At 47.0% G+C, this 27,012-nt stretch overlaps 1 protein-coding gene and 1 long non-coding RNA gene across 25 annotated transcripts in view; one reads left to right on the top strand and one right to left on the bottom strand.

Annotated features, from left to right (window-relative positions):
* Positions 1–17,949, bottom strand: part of LOC128931702 (uncharacterized) — a 664,375-nt gene extending 646,426 nt beyond the window's left edge. For all 24 annotated transcript variants that reach the window (XR_013533730.1, XR_013533737.1, XR_013533720.1 and 21 more), the window contains exons 1-2: positions 17,595–17,949; positions 11,953–12,010 (exon numbers count right to left, since the gene is read on the bottom strand). The gene's annotated coding sequence lies outside the window, so the exon portion shown is untranslated. The remainder of the gene's footprint in view (positions 1–11,952; positions 12,011–17,594) is intronic.
* A 104-nt stretch (positions 17,950–18,053) lies between these two features.
* LOC118152666 (uncharacterized) lies at positions 18,054–26,803 on the top strand. The gene is made up of 3 exons (XR_004741398.3): positions 18,054–18,252; positions 19,188–19,297; positions 25,489–26,803. It is a non-coding gene; the product is annotated as an uncharacterized LOC118152666 (long non-coding RNA).
* Positions 26,804–27,012: the final 209 nt, after the last annotated feature.

Here is a 27,012-nt window from a genome sequence, read left to right as displayed (position 1 = left end):
CTGGAGTGCAGTGACATGATCTCACCACGCCCGGCTAATTTTTGTATTTTTAGTAGAGACAAGGTTTTGCCATGTTGGTCAGGCTGGTCTGGAACTCCTGACCTCAAGGGATCCACCCACCTCAGCTTCCCAGAATTCTGGAATTAAAGGCGTGAACCACCACACCCAGCCATCCATGGTTCTTTATTGGAGGCTGGTGATAATCTTATGTCCCAAAATTTAAGCCACACGAGATTTACCATTCCCATTAAATAGATATGATCTATTTTAAAACACACACACACAATAAAAGAGAACTGAGAGAATATTAAGACATGATAGAAGACATAGCAGCACATTTATTCAGCTAACAGTTACCTAGCACTCTTGTAGGCCAAGCCCTGTGCCACGTGCCAGTCAAAAAACAAGAGACTGAGTGCCTGCCCTGGAGGAAGTCACAGCGAAATAAGAGAAGTGCCCTCAGGTGCCTGCAAAGGCACAGAGAAAGGAACAGTGAATGTTCCCCAGGGAGGCCAGGGAGAGCTTCCACAAAGCAGGTGACATTTGAGCTGAGTCCTGAAAGATGAGTGGGAGCCCGGGAGTGAGCCCAGGAAGGCCATTTCAGGCAAAGGACAAAGCAGAACAGAGCTTCCAATGCTGGACCAGGTTGGTGAATTCAGTAAACAGTGAGCAGTTTCCTTTTTTTTTTTGAGACGGAGTCTCACTGTGTCACCCAGGCTGGAGTGCAGTGGCCCAATCTCCGCTCACTGCAACCTCCGCATCCCAAGTTCAAGCAATTCTCGTGCCTCAGACTCCCAAGTAGCTGGGATTACAGGCATATGCCACCATGTCTGGCTAATTTTTGTATTTTTAGTAGAGATGGGGTATCGCCATATTGACCAGGCTGGTCTCAAACTCCTGATCTCAGGTGATCTGCCCACCTCAGCCTCCCAAATTGCTGGAATTAGAGGCCTGAGCCACTGTGCCTGTCTGCCTTTTTTTTTTTTTTTTTTTTTTGAAACAGAGTTTCGCTCTTGTTACCCAGGCTGGAGTGCAATGGCACGATCTCAGCTCTCACCGCAACCTCCGCCTCCTGGGTTCAGGCAATTCTCCTGCCTCAGCCTCCTGAGTAGCTGGGATTATAGGCACGTGCCACCATGCCCAGCTAATTTTTTGTATTTTTAGTAGAGACAGGGTTTCACCAAGTTGACCAGGATGGTCTTGATCTCTTGACCTCATGATCCACCCGCCTCGGCCTCCCAAAGTGCCTGGCTGCCTTTTTGTTTGTTTGTTTTGCTTTGTTTTGGTTTGCTTTGAGACAGGGTGTTACTCTGTTGCCCAGGCTGAGTGAAGTGGTGGCTCACTGTAGCTTCAACTTCCTAGGCTCAAGCAATCCTCCCACCTTAGTCTCCTGAGTAGCTGGGACCACACACATGCACCACCACATCTGTTTTTTGTTTTTTGTTTTTTTTTAATTTTTTTGTAGAGATGGGATCTCACTATGTTGCCCAGTCTGGTCTGAAACTCCTGGGCTCAAGACCCTCCCACCTCAGCCTCCCAAATTATTGGGATTACAGACATGAGCCACCACACCCTGCTTAGGCCCCATTTCTATTCTGCCAGTCTCCACTCAAAAACTTTCAGCGATTTTTCATTATTTAAGACATGTAACCCAAACCCTTCATTTGATAATCCTGACGGCCTGTCATCCAGCTCAAATCATGACTTCCTGGCACAAAGCCTGTGCTGCAGTCCTGCCATCTCCCCAATCTGTTCCCTATAGAAAGCGAACACTGGATCCTCCCACATCTGTCACATAGAGGGACCCCCTCGAGGCCCCTCAGTCTACAAAATTCCCAGCATTTGTGGGAACTTGCTCATTTTCCACACTTCCATGAGCTGAACATCTAAAGGTAATTCTTCAGGGTCAAAAACTGGGCCTTCCCATATTAAAAGACAGCCTGAGAATGATGACATCACATGTCCTTCTAAGGAATGGAACACTGGTGATTGTGAACTCCAGCAAGAAGATGTTTTGTCTTTGAGATGAGTAATGAGGAAAAAAAATGGGGTGACAATGGCATCAAGAGGATAAGAGTTTATTATTCCTTATCCACAATGCTGAAATTCAAGAAGTTCCCCAAAGCACAACTTATTACATAACTCCTTGCGTGTCGAGGCCTGACCTGGCCTGAGCTGACATGAGCCTATTTATAGACATTGTCTCATTTTATGTGCATCTCTCTCCTCTGGCTTCAGAAAAAGTACGTTGCTTGATTGCTCAATACTGCAAGGGAGTCCGGCAGGGGTGGTAGGCCTGAAATCCATCTGGCTCCAAGGATTTCAGATATGGAACTGTGGGCCTGTGGTGGCTACGATCCTGCCTGTGGTGGCTATGATCCTGTTTTTATTTATTTTTTACTTATTTATTTATTTCTGAGACAGAGTCTCACTCTGTATCCCAGTCTGGAGTGCAGTGGCGTGATCTCAGCTCACTGCAACCTCTACCTCCCAGTTTCAAGCAATTCTTTGCCTCAGCCTCCTGAGTAGCTGGGATTATAGGCGCCTGCCACCATGCCTGGCTAATTTTTTGTATTTTTAGTAGAGACAGGGTTTCACAATCTTGGCCAGGCTGGTCTTGAACTCCTGACCTTGTGATCCACCAGCCTCAGCCTCCCAAAGTGCTGGAATTATAGGCATGAGCCACTGTGCCTGGCCATGATCCCATTTTTAATGTTCATATTCCCCAGCACTGCATTTATTCTTAGCTTGAGCTCATTTTCAGGATCAGCCTGGTTATTGTCACTGAAAACTCTTTGTCAGAGGCAGGTGAGATAATCAGCCATGGGCAACTGAAACAAGCAAAGTCAACCAGAGACCAGAGGCTAGTATGTGGCCTAACTCCTCCCCTGGTCTCAGTCTTATTACCATGGCCTGTCATAGGTGCCACCTCCTGACCCTGCCTCACTCACCTCCACCCTCAGACATCTTGGGTCTACAGATCCCTTTAGTGCCCCAGTGGCTTGCTGGGTGTGGCAGCTCACACTGGTAATCCCAGCAGTTTGGGAGGCAGAAGCAGGCAGATCACTTGAGCTCAGGAGTTTGAGACCAGCCTGGGCAACATGGCAAAACTCCATCACTAGGAAAAAATACAAAAATTAGCTGTATGCAGTGGCATGAGCCTGTAGCCCCAGTTACTTGGAAGGCTGAGGTGGGAGGATCCATTGAGCCTGGGAAGCGGAGGTTGCAGTGAGCCGAGATGGTGCCATTGCACTCCAGCCTGGGCAGCGGGAGTGACACCCTGTCTCAACACACATGCACACACACACACACACACACATACACACACACTTCTTTTTTAGGGATAGGGTCTCACTCACTCAGTCACCCAGACTGGAATGCAGTGCTGCAATAATAGCTCTCTGCAGACTTGAACTCCCTGGGCTCAAGTGACCTCAGTTTCCCAAAGTGCTGGGATTACAAGCATGAGCCACCATGCCCAGCCCAGCATGTGGGGTTTCTGAAGACAGATCTAAGCCTGTGCTACCAACTCTTCTACTAATAAGATGCATGCCTTGAAACAATCTAACTCATTCTCACTTGCCTCATCATTTAAATGGTTCTAATTATAATAATTGCTTCTGACATTACTTTTCAGGGTCAAATAATAGAATGGATATGGTAGTCCCATGTAAGTAGCAGGATGATATCCAAATGCCACAGTATTTTTATTTTTTTTTATGAGCCCATATAGAAAGAGATAATAATTTTAAGGTCATAATATTACTTATACTGGAATACTTATTCGTTAGGGTAATACTTCTCAAATTTGCTTTTTTTTCTTTCTTTCTTTTTTTAGAGGAAGAGTCACACAGTCACCCAGGCTGGAGTGCAGTAGCATGATCCACTCTCATTGCAAGTTTCACCTCCTGGGTTCAAGTGATTCTCCTGCTTCAGCCTCCCGAGTAGCTGGGATTACAGGCAAGCACTACCATACCTGGCTAATTATTTTGTGTTTTTAGTGGAGACAGGGTCTCACCATGCTGCCCAGGCTGATCTTGAACTCCTGAGCTTAGGCAATCTGCCCACCTCAGCCTCCCAAAGTGCTGGGATTACAGGCTTGAGCCAGTGCACCCAGTCCTTAATTATTATTTTTTTATATTTAAAATAAAATTTTTTTCAATATACAGACAGGGTCTTCCTGTGTTGCCCAGGCTGGTCTCAAACTCCTGGGCTCATGCAATCCTCCCACCTCAGCCTCCCAGAGTGCTGGGATTCCAGGCATGAGCCACCACACCAGGCTGCAAATTTATTATCAGAAGACATTAATGTTTCAAAAGATACTCTGCTATTAAAATTGAGCAATAAGAGCCTTTTCCACTTTTCAGGAAAAAATAAAATCAATGACAGAATTTTCTAAGATTTTCTGGCATTTACCAGATTTATCAGAATGTTCTAGATTTACTATCAGTTAAGTTTTTCTATTGGGGTTGGATTCCACTTGTTTTATAAGAAACATATGAGTCGGATGAAATTTGATTAAAAATTATTAAGTACTTAGCCAGGCGTGCACTCACTCACTACCAACTATCACAAGAACAACATGGGGATTTCACAATTCAAGGTGAGATCTGGGTGAGGACACAAAGCCAAACCATATCCCAAGCATTTGCAATACAATTCCAACTAAATCAGAGACACTGAAACCTACATGTTAAGATCTTTCTCATGTGGGCTCCAAGAAAGTAGGGTTGTCCAATTCTTGTGTGGATTTAGGAAATGTTTCATGGAAAAGAATGTCACCAAGGCCAAGTCTTAGACAATGTGCGCAAGGCAGTTCCCACATTTCCCCATTTCAGGAGTTCACTGTGGCAGGGTGAGGACAGGGCTTGGATGCACCCAATGCCATGTTCTTGCACAGGATTGCAACACTAGATTCAGCTTTAAAATTCAAGGTTTCCTGAGTAGAAATGCCATTACTGTAGAGCCCAGCAGTCTGAGTTATAGCCAGACTGTAACAGAGGGTGGATGGAGAAAGATTAATTAAAGCAGTTGGGTTTGAAAGGACAAATGAATCTGACATACCAACATGACAAATGTGTGTGAGCCCAACACTAATTAGCAATAAAAAAATACTTATCTTCTAAATACACAAAGCACATATTTTCAGTGACAACTCATTCTACTCCTAATCCCCACATAAACATGTAGGTCAAAGAATGCCTGGGTCAAATTGGTGCTTTCATCCCCTGTATCCACATGGGCATCACTAACCAGCCCTCCAGTGAGGGGAAGATAGTCCATCTGGGCCCATTTGGGGAAAATGCTTATTTGCCAATAGGCAGATTTACTCTAAGGACCACCCCTTTACTCATAAAGCTCTCTGCAAATGTGCAAAGAATTTAAAGGCAAGCTAGTATTTATATACTTACTCATCTGCATTTTTGCCCTTTCAGTTTTAAGGTAGAATGGCTTGTTTCATCCCTCTTTGGAAGACCAAAGAGTTCATCTCAATCTGGACTGAACTAAACAGTCCTGCTTCTGGGAAAACGGCCGAGGGAGCCCCCAGCTCTGGGTCTACCCAATCAGTTAATGAATTAATTCTTCAGGGATTCTTCTCTGTCACTGTGAGGCACTGTGTGTGTTGGTTTTTCCTCAGGAAGGACTTCCCTTACCACCTTAACACAGTCAATAACCTCTCACCCATATTCTCTGCTCCTGATCCTGTTTTATTTTTCTTCATAGGATTTATCATTTCCTAACTTTATAGTGTAAATATGTTTTTTTGATTCCTATCTACTCCTCTATTATGAAAGCTCCCCTTGATGCAGACTTTCAGAGTTCTATAATTCTGTCAACTCAGTGCATAGAATAATGCTTGGCACATGATAAGCATTCAATAAATACTTGCAAAATGAGTGAATGAATGAATGAGTGAATGAAGTGGAATACATGGGGCTAAGACTGCTTAAAGATCATCCCAGGCCAATACTCTCACTGTTGAGAACTAAATGCAATGGTGGTCTTCTAGAGGAGGTTTTTCTGAGAGGATTCACCCCTCATTGTGTGGGGAGGTACTAGCCTATGGCTAGAGGATCAGATAAACATAAAATATTAAAGAGTATGAGGCTCTGAGGCTTGGAAGGGTGTCCTATAAATAGGGAGGAGGAAGGAGCCTTGGAGGGTAGGGATGATTCAGCCAGCTTTGTCAGGACATGATTCTCAACTTTCCACCCACGGACACTTTGGGTTGGCTAGAGAATTATTGCTAAATCCTGACAACCTGTGCCTACAGTGTGATTTCTGTTCTCTTTCTCTCCGTCCCCCTCTCACAGACCCTTTTCTCTCTACCGCCATGCACACTGTTTCTGGGAAGTCTGGGAGGAATCAGTGAGAGACCTGTAAACTGCTGCAGTTAAACTTTGAATGCGATCTGTTCCCAGCATCATTTCAGCCTCCCTTTCCTATGGGCCCTGGTCTCTGTTGGTCATCTAGGGTCAATGCCTGGGCTGAGGCATCTGATACAGAGTAAGCCAATCAGCCTCTTCCTTTCCCCTGTTCAGAGACTGGGTTTGGTCAACAAGTGAACATTGCTGGGGACTTCAGGAAGGAAGTTTCCTAGTCATTGAGTGATTCCTTTGTCAACATATATAAATGGGGAGCATGTAGTCCCAGAGTTACAGGCAGCCATCTGTGACCTGACACAAGCTCAGCTCGGGATGGAGCAAAGCCACCAAAGGCAGAGAGGAGAGAATGAGAGGGACAGGATCTTCGGAGACATCCCTGAGCTACGAAAAGCCTGCGTAGCTCTGGGTTTTCCAGTAGATGCAAGCCAATATATTTTATTCATCCATTCATTTGTTCATTCATTCATTTAGAGATGGAGTCTTGCTCCTTTGTCCAGGCTGGAATGCAGCAATCTCAGCTCACTGCAGCCTCCACCTCCTGGGTTCAAGCAATTCTCCTGCCTCAGCCTCCCAAATAGCTGACTACCTGGAACTATAAGCATGCACCATCACGCCCAACTAATTTTTATGTTTTTAGAAGAGATGAGGTTTTACCATGTTGGCCAGATGGTGTCATACTCCTGGTCTCAAGCAGTCTGCCTACCTGGGCCTCTCAAAGTGCTGGGATTATGGGCGTGAGCCACCATGCCCGCCTTGGCTTTGGTTTTGGTTGTGACCATGCCACAGGGGTAGTGGCAGTGGGTTGAGGAGGATGCTTGATTTTTAATTCTTATGAAGGTGTTTTCTTGTGTGGATAAGTTGTGCAATTTGGTGTTCCTGCAAGGGGGTTGATTGTTGGAGGGGTCTATTTGGCCATATTGCTCCACCTCCCTTGGAAGAGTTTGTCTTAATAAATGAACCCAGGAGGGCCGGATGTGGTAGCTCATGCCTGTAAGCCCAGCACTTTGGGAGGCCGAGTTGGTGGATCACGAGGTCAGCAGTTTGAGACCAGCCTGACCAAGATGGTGAAACCCCATTTCTACCAAAAATACAAAAAAATTAGCCAGGCACGGTGGCATGCACCTGTAATCCCAGCTACTCGGAAGACTAAGGCAGAAGAATCGCTTGAACTCAGGAGGCAGAGGTTACAGTGAGCCAAGATTGTGTCATTGCACTCCAGCCTGGGTGACAGAGTGAGACTCCATCTCAAAATAAATAAACAAACAAACAAACAAACCCAGGAGAAGATAAACTTGTTTGATTTTTCCCAGCTCTTATTGTGGATAAACTATTTTAATTTAATTATTTGTTTGGAATGAAATCTTGTACACTTGCTTATTAGGGAATGAGAAAGAGATCTGGAGCTTTGAAACTGAAATACTTCTCTCATAAACTGATAATTGAGTATCTTAGACCAAAATATTAACTGGCACTCACAAAATATCCTTTGAAAAAGACTATATAGAGAAGTTGAATGTGTCTAGAGATTAAGACAGCAGGCTGGGCGCAGTGGCTCACGCCTGTAATCCTAGCACTTTGAGAGGCTGAGGTGGGTGGATCACCTAAGGTCAGGAGTTCAAGACCAGCCTGGCCATAATGGTGAAACCCCATCTTTATTTAAAAAAAAAAAAAAAGGAGATTAAGACAGCATTTATTTATACTCTTACTCTGGTTTATATACACTCTTATACTGGTTGAAATGTTTCTAATTGATTGGACACATGGAATATTTGAGATAGAAGGGACATCAGGCAATGAGGCACAGCAGTTAAGAACAAGGTTAATTTGCCCAAGTCCTATCTTAACTTCATTTTTGTAAATCTTGTTGGTGCTGATATGGTTTGGGTCTGTGTCCCTTCCCAAATCTCATGTCAAACTGTAATCCTTCATGTTGGAGGAGAGGCCTGGTGGGAAGTGAATGGATTATGGAGGACATCGATTTCCCCCTTGCTCCTCTTGCAATAGCGAGTGAGTTTTCCTGAGATCTGGTTGTTTAAAAGTGTGTAGCACCTCCCGCCTCTCTCTTCCTCCTGGTCTGGTCATGTGAAAATGTGCCTGCCTCCCCTTCTGCCATGATTGTGATTGTAAGTTTCCTGAGGCCTCCCCAGCCATGCTGTCTGTACAGCCTATAGCACCATGAGCCAATGAAACCTCTTTTCTTTATAAATTACCCAGTCTCAGGTATTTCTTTATAGCAGTATAGGAAGGGACTAATACTGTGACCTGCCTGACATTCACATCCCTCCTTCCTCTCTCCTAGTGGAGCACTGATTTTGTTTTCCTCCATGGCACTAGAGAAAGCTAACTACTCCTCTGGTGCCAGGAGTGAGTCTTGATTTATTTAAACCAATCAAAGCAGGCTTATCCTCCTCTTCAGCTATTGAAACATGAAACACACCAGTCCAGGAAGACACACACAAGGGGATTTGTCCAAGAGTTCCTAGGACAGTTACTCTAAGAGAATTTCCAGAAGCAATTCCCTCTTTAGGCTTCACATGGAAAAGAATGCAAAGAACCTTGATTACTGTTGACAGCCACTCCTCACCCACGAGGAGATCTAGGCTCAGGATGCAGTCCACACTGCCTATGGCAGGGCAGAAAGATGGGAAGAGCCTGAAGTCCTTCTTATAGACCAACCATCCACCGACTTTAAAGCCTATTCTGCCTTTGGAATTCCTTTGAGCTATGTGAGCCAATAAATGTCCTCCTTTAAGCCAGTTTGAGTTGGGTTTTCCATTACTTGCAGCCAAAAACAACCTCACTGTTATGCTCTTTAAATCCAATATCTTAGGTATATTGGGAGGAATAAATTCCATATGAAGTGCTTTGCATAATGCCTGCATCATATAAGTGCTTAATCAATGGCCACTATGATTATCTAATCACTCACATTATAGATTATTTACCCAACATAGACTTCCTCTGAATGGTCTGTGGATTAGTCTAAATGCATCAAACCAGAGAGAGGGCCAGGCCAAAAGTCAGGTCGCTGAGTCAGAAAAATGGATGACACGAGGACCAAGATCCTAGAGGCAGAAAAATCTCAAAAAAAATACAACCAGACGCAGTCACCAACCACAGTACGAGATTATGATGGGAATCATCCAGGTTTCCTGACATGCACAGTGTCTTAATTTCTACCAGTTGAGACTCACTCCCAGACCTTGGTGGCACCCTGGTGACAGAAGTCTCCCTAGAAAGATCATACATAAGTTGTCTCATACGAATCCTAAGAAATAATCCTGGAGTCCAGAATTCTCGTGAGGGTTAACTGAGATAATGCATGGGAAAAAAACCCAGAAGGTCCCAAAGTAAGTTACCCAAAGTCAAGTTCACAATTTCATCCCCCAGCCAACTGGGTAATTCTCCTGATTTGGTTTGGCCTCCCAAAGTGTTAGGAGGATTCGAGGCGTGAGCCACTGTGCCCAGCCCCTGAGAACATTTTTAATAGCCAGAAGCCATATCTTTAGCATCATTCTGCCTTCAGAAGTAACCCAAATTGAAACATTACTCACACACAAGTTTCTATCTCTTTTCTTTCTTTTTTTTTTTTTTTCTGAGACGGAATCTCACTCTGTTGACCAGACTGGACTGCAGTGGCACGATCTCAGCTCACTGCAGCCTCCACCTCCTGGATTCCAGCAATTCTTCTGGCCCAGCCTCCCAAAGAGCTGGGATTTCAGGTGTGCACCATCATGCCCAGCTAATTTTTGTGTTTTTAGTAGAGGCGGGTTTCACCCCCTCTGGTCATAATGTTGACCAGGCTAGTCTTGAACTCCTGACTTCGGGTGATCTGCCCTCCTTGGCCTCCCAAAGCGCTAGGATTACAGGCATGAGCCACCGCGCCCAACCCCTATATCTCTTTTCAAGGTAAGTACACCGGGAAGCAGAAACCCCTGGTTGGTCTGACTCAGCTGGGCAGCTCACTGACAAATAAAGAAGGCTTTCTTTTCCCTGTTAATGGTACCAGCCCCTCCCAGCAATGGGAGGATGCAGGCCCCACAGGCAAAGCCTCAGGCGCTATTTTGAGCAGGCCTTCTTGAGACTGAGTCTGGACTTGAGGTCCCTGAAGATTTCTGCTTATTCTGAAAGATGATCTAACCTAAGATAAGTGCCAGGTGTCTGTGGTCCAAATTTCCCCACTGTGCTTTCTCTGCCCAGAACCGGCCAGGGGATGCTGGTGGTTCAGTGACTGTAGAAAAGCCAGCTTTAAGACTCTTAATTACTAGTTTAAATAACATGGTACAACTGGCTTTGGTAACACGATATACTTTGCTGGGTTTGTTCATACACGTGACAAACAGAAGCTGAGGTTTATGTGCCTAAAAGATACCTATCTTAGGCCCTGTGATTTGGAATTATTTGCGGGCGGGGACAGGGGGACAGTAGTGGCTTTTTTTTTTTTTTTAGACAGAGTTTCGCTCTTGTTACCCAGGTTGGAGTGCAATGGCGCGATCTCGGCTCACTGCAACCTCCGCCTCCTGGGTTCAGGCAATTCTCCCGCCTCAGCCTCCTGAGGAGCTGGGATTACAGGCACGCCACCATGCCCAGCTAATTTTTTGTATTTTTAGTAGAGACGGGGTTTCACCATGTTAACCAGGATGGTCTCGATCTCTTGACCTTGTGATCCACCCGCCTCGGCCTCCCAAAGTGCTGGGATTACAGGCTTGAGCCACCGCGCCCGGCCAGTAGTAGCTTTCTAATGTCTACCCTTCAAGGCCTGAGGGCGGCTCACAGGCACAGCAAACATGTTTCCATGCCAGAGCCTGCCAGTGTGTTAGGGTTTTCAGTAACTCAGAGCAAACCTGCCCATGTCCCCATTGTCATTTATGGGACTAACCTATGATGAGTTTGGGTGTCCCATAATAAAATGCCACCTGATGATATACGAGCGGAAATAACGGACTCGTGATTTTTGATATTCACGAACACTTGTCCTTTCCCTAAACAGGACGAGGGCTGTGCTTTCTTATGGCTCTGGAGCCGCTGGGTTTCTAAGCTCTTTTGTGTCTTTGAACCTTTTTGTCTGGGAACTTGGCAGCAGAAGGCCTGGCTTCAATGGGAGAACCTGGGAGCCCAAGTGCATAGACTTCCCGAAACAGGGAAACAAAGACAGCTGAGGCCTACACGGCTTGGCTAGCTTTCTGCATGAGTGGAGGTATCTTCAGGCCGATCAAAAGGGCAATGGAAAACCCCCAGACCCTGGAGTGCCAGCTTCCTAGAGCTGCTGTTACAAAGTACCCAAACTGGGTCCTTTTGAGCCACAGGACATCATTCTGCCACAGCTCTGAAGACCAGAGGTCGGAAATCGAGGTGTCAGCAGGGTTCCTCGCACTCTGAAGGCTCTAAGCCAGCGGTCCCCAACCTTTTTGGCACCAGGAACCAGTTGTGTAGAAGGCAGTTTTTCCATGGATGGAGGGCGGGTGTGGTTTCAGGATGATTCAGGCACATTATATTTATTGTGCACTTTATTTCTATTATGATTACAGTGTAATATAATACATAATGAAATAATTATGCAACTCACCATAATGTAGAATCCCTGGGAAACCTGAGCTTGTTTTCCTGCAACTAGATGGTCCCACCTGGGGGTGACAGGAGACAGTGACAGATCATCAGGCATTTTAGATTCTCAGAAGGAGCACGCAACCTAGATCCTTCACATGCACCATTCATAATAGGCTTCACACTCTTATGAGTATCCAAGCTGCCACTGACCTGACAGAGGTGGAGCTCAGGCGGTAACTTGAGCCATGGGGAGTGGCTATAAATACAGATGAAGCTTCACTCTATCGCCTGCCTCTCACCTCCTGCTTGCAGCCCAGTTCCTAATAGGCCATGGACCAGCACTTGTGGACTCCTGCTCTAGGGGGGCGGCTGCTCCCTGCCTTTCCCTTGCCCCGGTGTTGCTGGCCATCCTTTGCCGAGTCTCGCTTGTGCCGCATGGCTCCCAGCTCTGTCTCTGTTGTCACATGGCCTTCTCCCTGTGTGTCTTCACATTGTCGTCCCTCTGTGCCCATCCCTTCCCATGTCTCTTCTTATAAGGACACCAGTGGCATTGGACTAGGGGACGCTTCTCCATTAGTATGACTTCATCTTAACTAATTACATCTGCAACAAACCTATTTCCAAATCAGGTCACATTCTGAGTTACTAGGGGTCAAGACTACATCTTAGTCTGTGCAGGCTGCCATAACCAAATACCATAGGCCAGGTGGTTTAAACAACAGAATCTCATTTTCTCACAGTTCTGGAGGCTGGGAAGCCCAAGATCAAGGTGTCAGCAGGGTCAATTTCAGAGAGAGCAAGAGAGCAGGAGAGAGTGCTCAGACATCTCTTCTTAAAAGGGCACTGCTCCTGCCAGGTGCGGTGGCTCACACCTGTAATCCCAGCACTTTGGGAGGTCGAGGCAGGCAGATTACCTGAGGTCAAGGGTTCAAGACCAGCCTGGCCAACGTGGCAAAACCCCATCTCTACAAAAAATACAAAAATTAGCCAGGTGTGGTAGCAGGTACCTGTAATCCCAGCTGCTCAGGAGGCTGAGGCAGGAGAATTGCTTGAACCTGGGAGGGGGAGGTTATGGGGAGCCATGATAGCACCACTGCACTCCAGCCTGGGGGACAGAGCTAACCTCCATCTCAAAACAAAACAAAAAACAAGGGCTCTGCTCCCAGCATGAGTGCCCAACCCTTGTGATCTCATCTAAGCCTAATTAGCTCCCAAAGGTCCCACCTCCAAATGCCATCACACTGGGGGTTAAGGCTTCAATATGGGAATTTTGGGGGGATACAAACATTTGGTTCATTACAGACTTCAACATATTTTCAGGGGACAGCCACCCATCCACTCAAGGAGATACAGGGCAGTCAACAGGGACAGGGGTGCCAAGTCCACCAGCTACACCCTCCAGTGGGAGGAGAGTCCCAATTGTTCCCTTAGAATTGGACACCCCCAAATTAGTCCTCTAATGACTCAGCCATTTGATACTGAAATTTGCATGAGGCACTTCCCAAACAACCTTCACAAAGGCAGAGACCATCCGAGCAGAGCAGTCATTTACCCTCCTCCTTTAGAAAACAAAAGCTGGCCTCGGCAGGATGGCTCACACCTGTAATCCCAGCACTTTGGGAGGTGGGCGGATCCCAAGGTCAGGAGATCAAGACCATTCTGACTAACATGGTGAAACCCATCTCTACTAAAAATACTTAGTCCCAGCTACTTGGGAGGCTGAGGCAGGAAGGCAGAGTTTGCAGTTGCAGTGAGCCGAGATCACACCATTGCACTCCAGCCTGGGCGACAGAGCAAGACTCAGTCTCAAAAAAAAGCCAAGTGTGGTGGCTCACACCTGTAATCCCAGCACTTTGGGAGGCCAAGGCAGGCAGATCACGAGGTCAAGAGTTCAAGACCAGTTTGGCCAGCACAGTGAAACCCCATCTCAACTAAAAATACAAAAAATTAGCCGGGTGTTGTTGAAACGAGCACTCTAAATGAAGAGACCCCCCCCAGACAGGCTTTGTGTGAGCAACATGGCTGTTTATTCACCTGGGTGCAGGCAGGCTGAGGCCGAAAATGGTGTCAAGGAAGGGTGGAGGGATAGGAGTTGGTTTTATAGGTTTGGGGTAAACAGTGGAAAGTTACTGAAGTTAACTTGTGGTTTTTTGCAATCTGGGAGGGGTCCTAGGTTTGCAAGCTGGAAGGGGGTTGTAGGGTGGGGAGTCAGGAGGTTGGCCAAGGTCGGTTACAAAGTCCAATGACCTTATCAATTGAGGCCGGAATAAGAAACCATAGAAGAATGTCTCAGGTAGTTAGGCACCACAGGGGTTGATCCTTTCTACCCAGAACTCATCTGGGGTGTACCTGCAGGTCACAGAGGTTACCATGCCACTCATGGTGCGGTCAGACCTCACAAGTGTATTGGTGTGCACCTGTAATCCCAGCTACTTGGGAGGCTGAGTCAGGAGAATCATGTGAACCCGGGAGACAGAGGTTGCAGTGAGCTGAGATCGTGCCATTGCACTCCAGTCAGGGCAACAGTGAGAGACTTCATCAAAAAAAAAAAAAAAAAAAATGCCAGCTAGTTAGCAGAGAACCCTCTTGAGGGTAGTGCTGGCCTGGCCAGGAAGCAGCCCTAAAAGCCAGCACAGTTCCCGGCATTGGAAAAACCCTGAGAAGGCGCAGCCCAGCTGGGACTCAGCCTAACTGATTTCCCTCCTCGGCTCCCACATCACTGCCACATACAGGCTTAACAGGAACCGTCCTTTGCCCACTCATGTTGTCCATGCACACCCTGCCTGTGGAGGGGACACCCACATTTCCACTTCTTAATGGCGGTGTCTGTCCTTTAGCCCCCCAGCTCACATGACATGGCTGAAGTCTGACAGCCCTCTCCAAAAATGGGCTCCTTTGGTGGTGTCTGCTCTGCAGCCCTTCACTGCCCTTCCTTCCCAGTCCTTGGTGTGGAAACACTGCGCTCTACTACTATTAATAATACATAGAGAGCCCATCTCCAAGGAGCTCCAAGTGCTTCACAGGCATTATCTAATTAGCCCTCACCACATCCCAGTGAGGCTTAGCAAAAGCCCTTCTCCAGCAAAACCATCAGGGAAAACTGCACACAGGGTCAGAGCTGCCAGGAGACAGAGGCATCCTCAGGCTGTCTGGGAGGGCAGAGGACCCAGCACTTACCCTGGAGGTAGGGGAAAATCACTTGAGCCCAGGACTTCAAATCCAACCTGGGCAACCTCCCTCAAAATCCCTCGTTCTGTTGCCCAGGCTAGAGTGCAGTGGCACGATCTCAGCTCACTACAATGTCTGCCTCCCAGGTTCAAGCAATTCTGCCTGAGCCTCCCAAGTAGCTGGGATTACGGGTACTTGCCACCACACTCAGCTAATTTTTGTATTTTTCGTAGAGATGGGGTTTCGCCATATTAGCCAGGCTGGTCTCGAACTCCTGACCTCGTGATTTGCCCACCTCAGCCTCCCAAAGTGCAGGGATTAACAGGCATGAGCCACCATGCCCGGCAAAAACATTTTTTTTTTTTAAGATTTCTTGCCTAGGGATGCATAGCTAGTAAATTTCCATCACGCTCCATCCTAGATGAGATGGTGGTTTTTGCAGTTAACCAGAGCTACCTCCATTCCCTTGTAATGATTTCAGAAGCAAAGCCATGAGTATTTGCTGACTGGCAGCCATTCTTGCTGTGTCAGACATCATTGCTGGTCACTGAGACAGCTCCCCTCTCCTTCCAGGCTTGCAGGAGGTCTGATTTTCTGCCCCACTTAAAGTCAGGCATGGCATCTCATTTGCTTTCACCAATGAAATGTGGGCAGAACTCATGTGTGTCATTTCCAGGTAGAAACATTTGGCTGCTGGTCTTTCCAGCTTTCTTCCCCTGCTGCAGTCATAGTGAAAGCATATATTGAGATGGAACTTTTGGCAGCCAGGAGCCCAGAGAGACACCATGAGCTGAGCATTCCTGTACACCTGCATCAAAGATGAGCTAGAAGTGACTATATGGTTTTAAACCACTGAGACGTTGAATTTGTTTATTACTGCAGCATAACCTATTCTGTCCTGACAGATACACTACACAAAATTTCCTCATTCGGTCTTTTTTTGTTTGTTTTTGCTTTTTGAGACAGAGTCTTGCTCTGTCTCCTAGGCTGGCGTACAGTAGCACTGCAACCTACACCTACTGGGTTCAAGCGATTCTCCTGCCTCAGCCTCTCAAGTAGCTAAGATTATAGGCACATACCACCACGTCCAGCTAATTTTTGTATTTTTAGTAGACATGGGGTTTTGCCACATTGGCCAGGCTGGTCTTGAACTCGTGACCGCAAATGATTCCTGTCCCCCCACCTCAGGCCTCCCAAAGTGCTGGGATTACAGGTGTGAGCCACTGCACCTGGCCCCTCACTCAGTCTTGATTAGGAATAAATCTATCCCAGCTTTGAGAGATAGACCCTAATTGGCATATATCAATCAGCTTTAAGTTACCTCCTCCTCTGTCTCAGTAATTGGTTGATGTATGGATAATAATCTAGACCCAAACCAATTAACTCATAGTATTTGCTTAGAGTAGTTCAGGGATGAGCCAATCAGTGTGGAAGTACAAACTGTTGGATGATTATGGAAAGCAGTGCTTTCTCCCCTTTCAGGGTAAGCCCCGGTGGCTGCAGGCGACAATCTTGCAGGTACAGAAGCCTGCTGAAGACAAAGGTGAACCACAGATGGTGGAGGAGGGGCAATCTGCAAACTGTAGACACACAGGACCCTCACTGAAGCCCAGTCAGCTGTGGACCTTTCAGAAAGGAGCCAGTAATGCCCCTTAATTCTCTAAGCCAGGCTAAAGTGAGATTTCTGTTACTTGAAATTTTTTATTTTATTTATTTTGAGACAGGGTCTTGCTCTGTCACTCAGGCTGTAGTGCAGTGGTACAGTCCCTGCTCACTGCAGCCTCAACTTCCAGGCCCAAGTGATCCTCCTGTTTCAGCCTCCCACATATCTGGGACAACATGTGTATGTCAGCACACCTGGATAATTTTTAAGTATCATGTTGCCCAGACTGCTCTAGAACTCCTGGGCTCAAGTGATCCTTCCACCTCAGCCTCCCAAAGTGCTGGGGTTATAGGCATGAGTCTACTTAAAATTTTAAAAACAACCTGCCAGGCACAGTGGCTTACACCTGTAATCCCACCACTTTAGGAGGCTGAGGTGGGCAAATCACCTGAAGTCAGTTCAGGACCAGTCTGGCCAGCATGGCAAAACCCCATCTCTACTAAAAATATAAAAATTAGCCGGTCGTGGTAGTAAACACCTGTAATCCCAACTACTTGGGAGGCTGAGGCAGGAGAATCGCTTGACCCCAGGAGGCGGAGGTTGCAGTGAGCCAAGATCATTGCCACTGCACTCCAGCCTGAGCAACAAAGTGAGACTCCATCTCAAAAAATATAAATTAGCAAGGCAGGGTAGTGGGCACCTGTAATCCTACCTACTTAGGAGGCTGAGGAAGGAGAATCTCTTGAACCCAGGAGGTGGAGGTTGCAGTGAGCCCAGATGGTGCCACTGCACTCCAGCCTGGGGGATAGAGTGAGATTCTGTTTCCAAAAAAAAAAATCAAAACAACCTTAACTGATCCTTTCAAACAACTCCTGCCTCAGAATACTCACCTGCTGAGGGGAAGGATCCAAGATGACTGATTAGGGGCGGCTCAGGATTGCAGCTCCCAGCAAAAGCGCGGAGCATTTCCAGACGGACTTTTCTTGCCCACAGACCAGGAGAGTCCCAGGCGGAGAAGCCCCGTGGGTCGCCAGCGACGCTGTTTTGGCGGGCGAGGCAGGTCTCCGCACAAAATACACAGGTCCAGGTGCCGTTTTAGCTGGCGATTGGAGCTCCTGGGAGGCAAAGTCGCCCGGGGAGCCAGGCCAGGAGATTCCCGGGCGCCACGAATCTCCGCGCAGGCAGGCGCAGTGGGTTGCCGCGCGGGAAATCACACAGATCCTGGCGCCATTTCAACTGCTGACTGGGACGCCTGGGAGACACAGTTGCCAGTTCAACTGAAAAAAAAAAGGGGGGTCTGAGGCAGGGAGCCGGGGGATCAGGCTCGGCCGGTCCCACCCCCACAAAAAACAGCAATCTGAAACGCCCTGGATGGAGAGTTTCATAGCAAGCACAGCTGAACCCGGGAAGGTCCAGCTCTGTGGGGGAGCGGGTCCGCCATTACTAAGGCAGTCCACCCCTACCGAGGGGAGGCAGCCCGCCATTATAGAGGTGGGCCGCCATTGCTGAGGCAGCCGGCTGTTTCGGAGGCAGCCCGCCATTATAGAGGTGGGCCGCCATTGCCAAGGCAGTTCTAACTACACCCTCATAAACGGGACTGCAGGGAAGTTCACAGGGCAGCTCGGTGGAGCCCACAGCAGCTCAGCAAAGCCTCTGCAGGCACACCGTGACTAGGCAGCCTCCTCACTGGGCAGGGCAGCCCTGAAGAAGGGCAGCAGCGTGACAGAAGCTTATAAATAAAGCCCTAACTCCCCAGGACAAAGCACCTGGGGAACAAAATGGCGTTTATGAGTTCTGCTGCAGCAGACTTAAAGGAACCTGCTCAGCAGCTCTGAATGGAACAACGGAGCTCATAGCTCAGCACTTTGTAGCAATTGTGAATGGCAGTTCGTTCTTGATTTGGCTCTCTTTAAGTCTGTTATTGGTGATTAGGAATGCTTGTGATTTTTGCACATTGATTTAGTATCCTGAGACTTTGCTCAAGTTGCTTATCAGTTTCAGGAGATTTTGGGCTGAGAAGATGGGGTCTTTTAAACATACAATCATGTCATCTGCAAATAGAGACAATTTGGCTTCCTCCTTTCCTATTTGAATACCCTTTATTTCATTTTCTTGCCTGATCGCTCTGGCTAGAACTTCCAGTACTATATTGAATAGGAGTGGTGAGAGAGGGCATCCTTGTCTAGTGCCGGATTTCAAAGGGAAAGCTTCCAGTTGTTGGCTATTCAGTATGATATTGGCTGTTGGTTTGTTGCAAATAGCTTTTATTATTTTGAGATAATAGGAGCACGCACTTAAATTGTGCTGTGTCAGAGTCGTCCTGTGCTTGAAAGGAGATAACACACGTTGAACCTCCAGCACAGTGGCTGACATAATGTCGATAATCAACAGCTGCTTCCTTATTTTTATCAGTCACTCACATTTTAGTAGAGAAGCGGAAGGGGGTGATAAATAACGGACACTCCCCTCATGGGTTGTTACAGTGAAAGAACCCACCTTGAGCAGAGAAGCAGCCAAGACTTTGAGCTTGACCCATGACTGTCGACAGAGGCAGGTGGGTTCAACTCCCACGAGCACCTGTGGTCACTCACAAGTGAGTATGCCAAGCATATTTTGTATCTTGAGTCTATCCTCACAAGAACTTGGAACTTAGAACTGTGTCGTAAGGAGACCAGGAGTTCTGTAAGAAGCCAAGAAATGTTTTTTTGCCGAAATCCTTTTTTTTTTTTTTTTTTTTTTGAGATGGAATCTCACTCTGTTGCCCCGGCTGGAGTGCAATGATGCAATCTTGGCTCACTGCAACCTCCGCCTCCCAGGTTCAAGCGATTCTTCTGCCTCAGCCTCCTGAGTAGCTGGGATTATAGGCACCTGCCACCACGCCCAGCTAATTTTTGTATTTTTGGTAGAGGTGGGGTTTTACTATGTTGGCCATGCTGGTCTCAAACTCCTGACCTTGTGGTCCGCCCACCTCGGCCTCTTAAAGTGCTGGGATCTCAGGCGTGAGCCACCGCACTCAGCCTTTTGATGAAATTCTAAGAAACACAGGGGCACTAGCTACCCAGACTGGGCACCTACAGCAGGATAGTGTGGAAGAGGCCTGCCTCCACCCCCTCCACAGACAGCTGCAAAGTGCGGACATCCAGGGGCCTTGGCACCTCATTGGTGACAAGACAGTGCTGTCACCAAGTAAAGACAGACTTGTGGGTAGAGACTGGAGGACAAGAATGAGCCTTCTTAGAAATACCAGATGGAAGACCGAGTGGAAATACTAGTGGAAGACCGAGTGCGGTGGCTCACACCTGTAATCTCAGCACTTTGGGAGGCCAAGGCTGGTGGATCACTTGAGATTAGGAGTTCAAGACCAGCCTGGCCAACATGGTGAAACCCCCATCTCTAATAAAACTACAAAAATTAGCCAGGCATGGTGGTACTTGTCTGTAATCCCAGTTACTCGGGAGGCTGACGCAGGAGAATTGCTTGAACCCAGGGGATGGAGGTTGCAGTGAGCCTAAATAACACCACTACACTCCAGCCTGGGTGACAGAGCGAGACTCCATCTCAAAAAAAAACAATTAAAGAATGGAGCATCTACCTCCCGGGAACAAGAGGGAGACAGCCCAGAGGGAGGAGGAAGATTTAGGCAAGGGGAACCCTAGGCCGCCAGAACCAACTATGCTCATTTAGTGTTCTGTTAAAAGCCAGCCCTGGAGAATGCTTTTCTTGTTTGTTTTGGGTTCTGGTGTTGTTAAGTCTTGCTTAAATTAGATAACAAATATAAGCCACCCCACCCTGACCTGACACAAAATGAACACAACTGTCTTTCCCTGCTTTTTTTTTTTTTTGGAGACAGGATCTTACTTTGTCACCCAGGCTGGAGTACAGTGGTGCAAACATGGCTCACTGCAGCCTCCACCTCCTGGGCTCAAGCCATCCTCCTGCCTCATCCTCCCAAATAGCTGAGACCACAAGCATGCACCACCACACCTGGTTAATTGTTGCATTGTTTTGTAGAGATGAGGTCTCACTTTGTTGCCCAGGCTGGTCTCAAACTCCTGGGCTCAGACAATCCTCCCGCCTGGGCCTCCCAAAGTACTGATATTACAGGTGTTAGCCACCAAGCCCAGCCTCCCTTGCTTTTGTTCAAAGTAGTGACACTCGCCTAAAATTTAGTTGGACCACATATATTCACCCAAAAAGCATGGGCTTCTGAAGTTGCAAACATGCCCTCATCTTATCAGCTGTACAGTTGAAGGTTATCTCCCGTTCTCTTTATTTATTAACTGGAGATAACATAACCCTACTGTACCCTGCTCCCCACAGTGCTGTTTGCGAGGATTAAGTGAGATCATGAAAAGGGGAGGGGTTTTATCGATGCTAAAGAATCAAACACCTTCAAAATTCTTATTATTCCAACGGTTCTCTTTTTCTCTTTATGTATGTATGTATTTATTTATTTTGAGACAAGTCTCGCTCTGTCGCCCAGGCTGGGATGCAGAGGCGCGATCTCAGCTCACTGCAACCTCTGCTTCCCAGGTTCCAGTGATTCTCCAAGCAATTCTCCTGCCTCAGCCTCCCGAGTAGCTGAGACTACAGGCGCCTGCCACCACATCTGGCTAATTTTTTTGTATTTTTAGTAGAGATAGGGTTTCACCATATTGGTGAGGCTGTTCTCAAACTCCTGACCTTGCGATCTGCCTGCCTCGGCCTCCCAAAGTGCTGGGATTACAAGCATGAGCCACCTTGCCCAGCCTTTTCTTTTTTTTTTTTTTTTTTTTTTGAGGTGGAGTCTCACTCTTTTATCCAGGCTAGAGTGCAATGGCACGGTCTTTTCTCACTGTGATCACCACCTCCCAGGTTCAAGCAATTCTGCCTCGGCCTCTCAAGTAGCTGGGACTACAAGTATATGCCACCACATCTGGCTAATCTTTGTATTTTTAGTAGAGATTAAAAATACAAGCTGTAGTCCCAGCTACTAGGGAGGCCGAGGCAAGATTATCACCTGAACTCGGTAGGCATTTTTAAGAGGATGAACTTAAGACACATCCTCTTAAAAGTTCAAGACACAGGCTGGTCTTGAACTCTTGACCTCGTGATCTGCCCGCGTTGGCCTCCCAAAATGCTGGGATTATAGGCGTGAGCCACCATACCTGGCCTCCCCAAGAGTTCTCTTAAGTTGGTGAATAGAAGCTGACAAACTTCTCCTAAATGAAGCCATAGTCTCCTGGTCTCACCACCTCAGAGAACAAGGCAGCAGCCCTCTTTCTCTAACATATATATTTACTGATTTTGGTAGAGACGTGGTCTTGCCATGCTGCTCAGGCTGGTCTCGAAATCCTGGCCTCAAGTGCAGTGGTGTGATCATAGCTCACTGTAATCTCGAATGTCTGTGCTCTAGCAATCCTCCCACCTCACCCTCCCAGATAGCTAGGATCACAGGCATGCACTACCACACCTGGCTAATTTTTAATTTTTAATCTTTTTTGTTTTTTTGGTAGCAATGGCGGGGGGTGGGGGGGGCCTCATCATGTTGCCCAGGCTGGTCTTGAACTCCTGGCCTCAAGCGATTTTCCCACCTAAGCTTCCCAGAGTGCTGCAGTTACAGGCATGAACCACCACGTGTGGACACAAACACAGTTTTTTAAGAGACCAGTTTATGGGATTTATCTGATCACTACTTTGCTCAAGCAAATCATTTTTCCAATCTATATTCAGTAGCAGCTGCAGCAACTGCAAAGTGACTTACTGTTCATAACACTTTGCTTTGGTGACAGGAAGAAAATTAGACAAACTGTAAAGGTCTCCATATTTCATTCCATATTTATGTAAAAATCCAAAACACAATAATCATTTTCAGTTGTTCGTGGTGTCAGATGGGCCAGAGGGTTGTGGAGTGAAGGAATTGACAAAGCCAGCAAGTTAGTGATCAGAGGACAGCTCCAGAGAGGCATTGAGCACAGGGACAGGGGGAGATTGGCAAAGAGCCAGCCATAAGTCAGAGTGGACATCACCTTTGCACCATGTCCCTATACAGACACCCACTATCCACTCTCTTTCCTCTCAGCTGCTACTCTTAGGAAAGCTTCTATTTTTATTCATTTCTTTCTTTAGAGACAGAGTCTCACTCTATCCCCCAGGCTGGAGTGCAATAGTGAGTTCTCGGCTCGAAGCAACCTCCACCCGCTGGGTTCAAGCGATTCCCCTGCCTCAGCCTCCCGAGTAGCTGGAATTACAGCATGCACCATCAAGCCCAACTAATTTTTGTATTTGTAATAGAGACAGACTTTTGCCATGTTGGCAAGGCTGGTCTTGAACTCTTGACTTCAAGTGATCCACCCACCTCGACCTCCCTTGGGATTATAGGTGTAAGCCATCACGCCCGGCCAAACTCTTAGGAGAGACTCTGACAGAAGTCATTTAAGGCTCCAGGTGGATGTAAGGTACTCTCCTGCCTCTCTCTAAAGATATTTCCATTTTAACCCTTATCACTGTTTAAATACAGAGGTGTCCAATCTCTTGGTTTCCCTGGGCCACACTGGAAGAACTGTCTTAGGCCACACATAAAATACACTAATGATAGCACACGAGCTTAACAAAAATCGCAACAAAATCTCATAATGTTTTAAGAAAATTTATGAATTTGTCTTGAGCAGCATTCAAAGCCATCCTGGGCCACATGTGGCCTGTGAGCCATGGATTGGACAAGACTGGTTTAAACCCTTTAATACAAAATACAAAATTCAAGCCCTCTGGCAGAGTTTGGTGGTTCATGCCTGTAATACCAACAACATGTTGGGAGGCCAAGGCGGGAGGATTGCTTGAGCCCAGGAGTTGGAGGCTACAGTGAGCCGTGATCACGCCACTGACCTGGGGAACAAAACAAGACCATATCTTAAAAAAAAAAAAAAAAAAATGCAAGGCCCCTAATGTAAAAAAGCACTACCAGCTGGGCACAGTGGCTCACGCCTGTAATCCCAGCATTTTGGGAGGCTGAGGTGGGCAGTTTGTGTGAGCTCAGGAGTTCTAGATCAGCCTGAGCAACATGGTGAAACACTGTCTCAGCTAAAATACAAAAAAAAAAAAGCTAGGCGTGCTGGCGTCCGCCTGTAGTTCCAGCTACTTGGGAGGCTGAGGCAGGAGAATTGCTTGAACCCAGGAGGCAGAGGTTGCAGTGAGCGGAGATCGTGCCACTGCACTCCAGCCTGGGTGACAGAGCAAGACTTCATCTCTAAGAAAAAAGAGCTATCCAGTTTGTTTCTCCCGCAAGTTCATCATTACTTCACCAACTCCATGCTACAGTCACACTCAATGTGCCAGGCATGTGGCAACCAACAGTTCTGCACCTTGACTGCAATGGTGGTTACCAATGTCAATTTCATGGTATTGATACTGTAACATAGTTATGCGAAAAGCCACATTGGGAGAGGAGGGCTGATGGGTGCCTAGCACCTCCCTGTATATATATTTTTTACAATTTCCTGCTACTCTACCATTATTTAGAAATAAAACAAGTGACTGGATGTGGTGGGTCAAGTCTGCAATCCTAGCACTTTGGGAGGCTGAGGCGGGCAGATCACCCAAGCCCAGAAGTTTAAGACCAGTCTGGGCAACATGGCAAAACTCCATCTCTACAGAAAATACGAAAATTTGTCAGGTGTGGTGGTACGTTCCTGCAGTCCCAGCTACTTGGGAATTAGGGGTTCAAGTCAAGACTGCAGTGAGCTGGGATCGTGCCATTGCACTCCAGCCTGGCTGACAGAGAAAGACCTTGTGTCAAAAAAAAGAAGAATATGATTAAAATAAAATGTGCCAGGTCTCTTGTGTTTTTCTGTCTTTTCTCAGAACATTATCATTCTCATATATACCTTCTAGACCTTCCTCATTCTTCAAATTCAGCCCACTCATCATTGCTCAGCACCAAATAGGCACTCAATAAATGTTTGATGAATGGGCAAATGAATGGTCCCTGTTATTTATGTGATAAAGAATTAATAAACCAGCAAAATTTAACAGTTAAAAGCATAAGCTTGGAAGTCAGGCTGCCTGACTATAGTTCAATACTCTGTGTTTCTAAGCACCTCCGAGCTTCGTCTCCTCATCTTAAGTAGGAATAGCATGCACTGTAGGATCATTATGAGAATTCAATGAGTTAATACACACAGAGTGCTCACAATGCCACATGGGCACAAGTAAGCTTTCAAAATCGGGCTTTTGGCCAGGTACAGTGGCTCACGCCTGTAATCCCAGCACTTTGGGAGGTTGAGGCAGGCAGATCGCAAGATCAGGAATTCAGACCAGCCTGGCCAAATGATAAAACCCCATCTCTACTGAAAAATACTAAAATTAGCCGGGCGTGGTGGCACATGCCTATAATTCCAGCTACTTGGGAGGCTGAGGCAGGATAGTCGCTTGAACCTGGTGGGTAGAGGTTGCAGTGAGCCGAGACCCCACCATTGCACTCTAGCCTGGGCAAAAGATTGAGACTCCCATCTCAAAAAAAAATGGGGGGTTTTATTACATCTGGGATAGCTTTTCCAACCTGTCTCCAAACATATCACTATCCCCCGCTTTCCCGCATGTACCCAAAACATCCCATGCTTCTCCTCCACCCACCCCCAGGCCTCCAACTTGCCATCAGCATCATCTTATCATACTGTGTCCTGGTTATCCACTGCTGAGTAACAAACCACCCCCAGAGTAGTGGCTTAAAACAATACCATTTATTTTGCTCAAGAATCAACAGTTTGGGCAGCCTCTGTGAGAATGACTTTTTTTTTTTTTCTCTAGATGGTATCAGCCCAAGTGGCTCAAAGGCTGGGGGATGAGTCTGAAGCCATATTCACTCACACGCCTGGTGCTTGATGCAGACTATCAGTTGAGACCTTAGCTGGGGCTGAAAACACAGACACACAGCCTCTTTGTGTATGCTGGGCTCCCTCATGACATGATGGCTGAGCTCCAAGGGCAAATGTCTGAACAGAAGAAGAGCCAAGTACAAGCCATATCACCTTTTATGACCTAGCCTCAGAAGCCACCTGGTGTTACTTCCTCTACAATCTATTCATCAAGGCAGTCACAAATGTCCTCCCAAGTTCACAGCAAGAGGAAATAAACTTCAACTCTTTTTTTTTTTTTTTTTGAGTTGGAGTCTCTCTCTGTCACCCAGGCTGGAGTGCAGTGGCAGGATCTCGGCTCACTGCAACTTCCACCTCCTGAGTTCAAGCAATTCTCCTGCCTCAGCCTCCCAAGTAGCTGGGATTACAAGTACCCATCACCTAGCTAATTTTTTGTATTTTTAGTAGAGATGGGGTTTCACCATGTTGGCCAGGCTGATCTTGAACTCCTGACCTCAGGCAATCCACCTGCCTTGGCCTCCCAAAGTGCTGGAATGGCTACAGGCGTGAGCCATTCTTGATGAGGGAGTAGCAAGTTTCTGGCAATGTGGGATCAGAGATACGATTGTACTGTGTATTTTACTTTCTGTATCTTGATGCTTTGACATCTGGGGCCTTGCAGACTCTGAAAGGACTACTCCCTCCAGAATTAACCAATTCCTAGAGACAAGAAAGCAGCTCAAGTTCTAACTCCCCAGGACAGAATTCAAGACCCCTCCAATCAGGCCTCAGTCTAACTTGCTAACTTCCCCCTCTCTGGCCCCTCTACAAACTGCTCCAACGGTTTGCCCAGTTGCCCATTCTCCAAAGATACCTTGCAATTACTCTTTACTGGATCTCTTGTTCACATTTCAAAGTCCAACCTGAGCCCTAGCTCCTCCATGCTGCTCCATGCTGCTCCGTGCTCCTCCATGCTCCTCCATGCTCCTCCATGCTGCTCCGTGCTCCTCCGTGAAGCCATTCCCATTCACAGGGATGCATGTCCTTTCTGAACCCTGTCTCACAGCATTCATTCTCCGCACCGGTCCCTTTATTGCTTGGTTATACAACAGATCTACCTATGCTGTTAATTAGATTCTGCAGATTAAAGCTCTAAGGAACTCTAAGAGATTATTTTGTTCAACACCCTTAATTTGAAGCGAGGAAAGCTGGCCTGAGCGATCACTTGCCCAAGGTCCCAGCACTCATTAATGGCAGAGGAAGGAATAGAAGCCACAAACCCATTTCTACTCTAGTCTCTTTCCTTAACACCAGGTTGCCTCTATTCAGCTATTTAAATGTGTTAGTCTTGTCCCCAGCAGAGTTTTGAAGCTGTATCAGGGCAGCAAGAACTACATCTCAGGTCACTTGTATCCTGACAATATCCAGCAGTGTCTTAGTCAATCTATGGTGAAACCATAAAAACATTTCTAGGTCA

This window comes from Callithrix jacchus, chromosome 4, assembly GCF_049354715.1.
Source record: "Callithrix jacchus isolate 240 chromosome 4, calJac240_pri, whole genome shotgun sequence".
Classification (NCBI taxonomy): domain Eukaryota; kingdom Metazoa; phylum Chordata; class Mammalia; order Primates; family Cebidae; genus Callithrix; species Callithrix jacchus.
The sequence above is the reverse complement of the archived record's forward strand: the minus strand, read 5'-3'. Positions and strand labels throughout refer to the sequence as shown.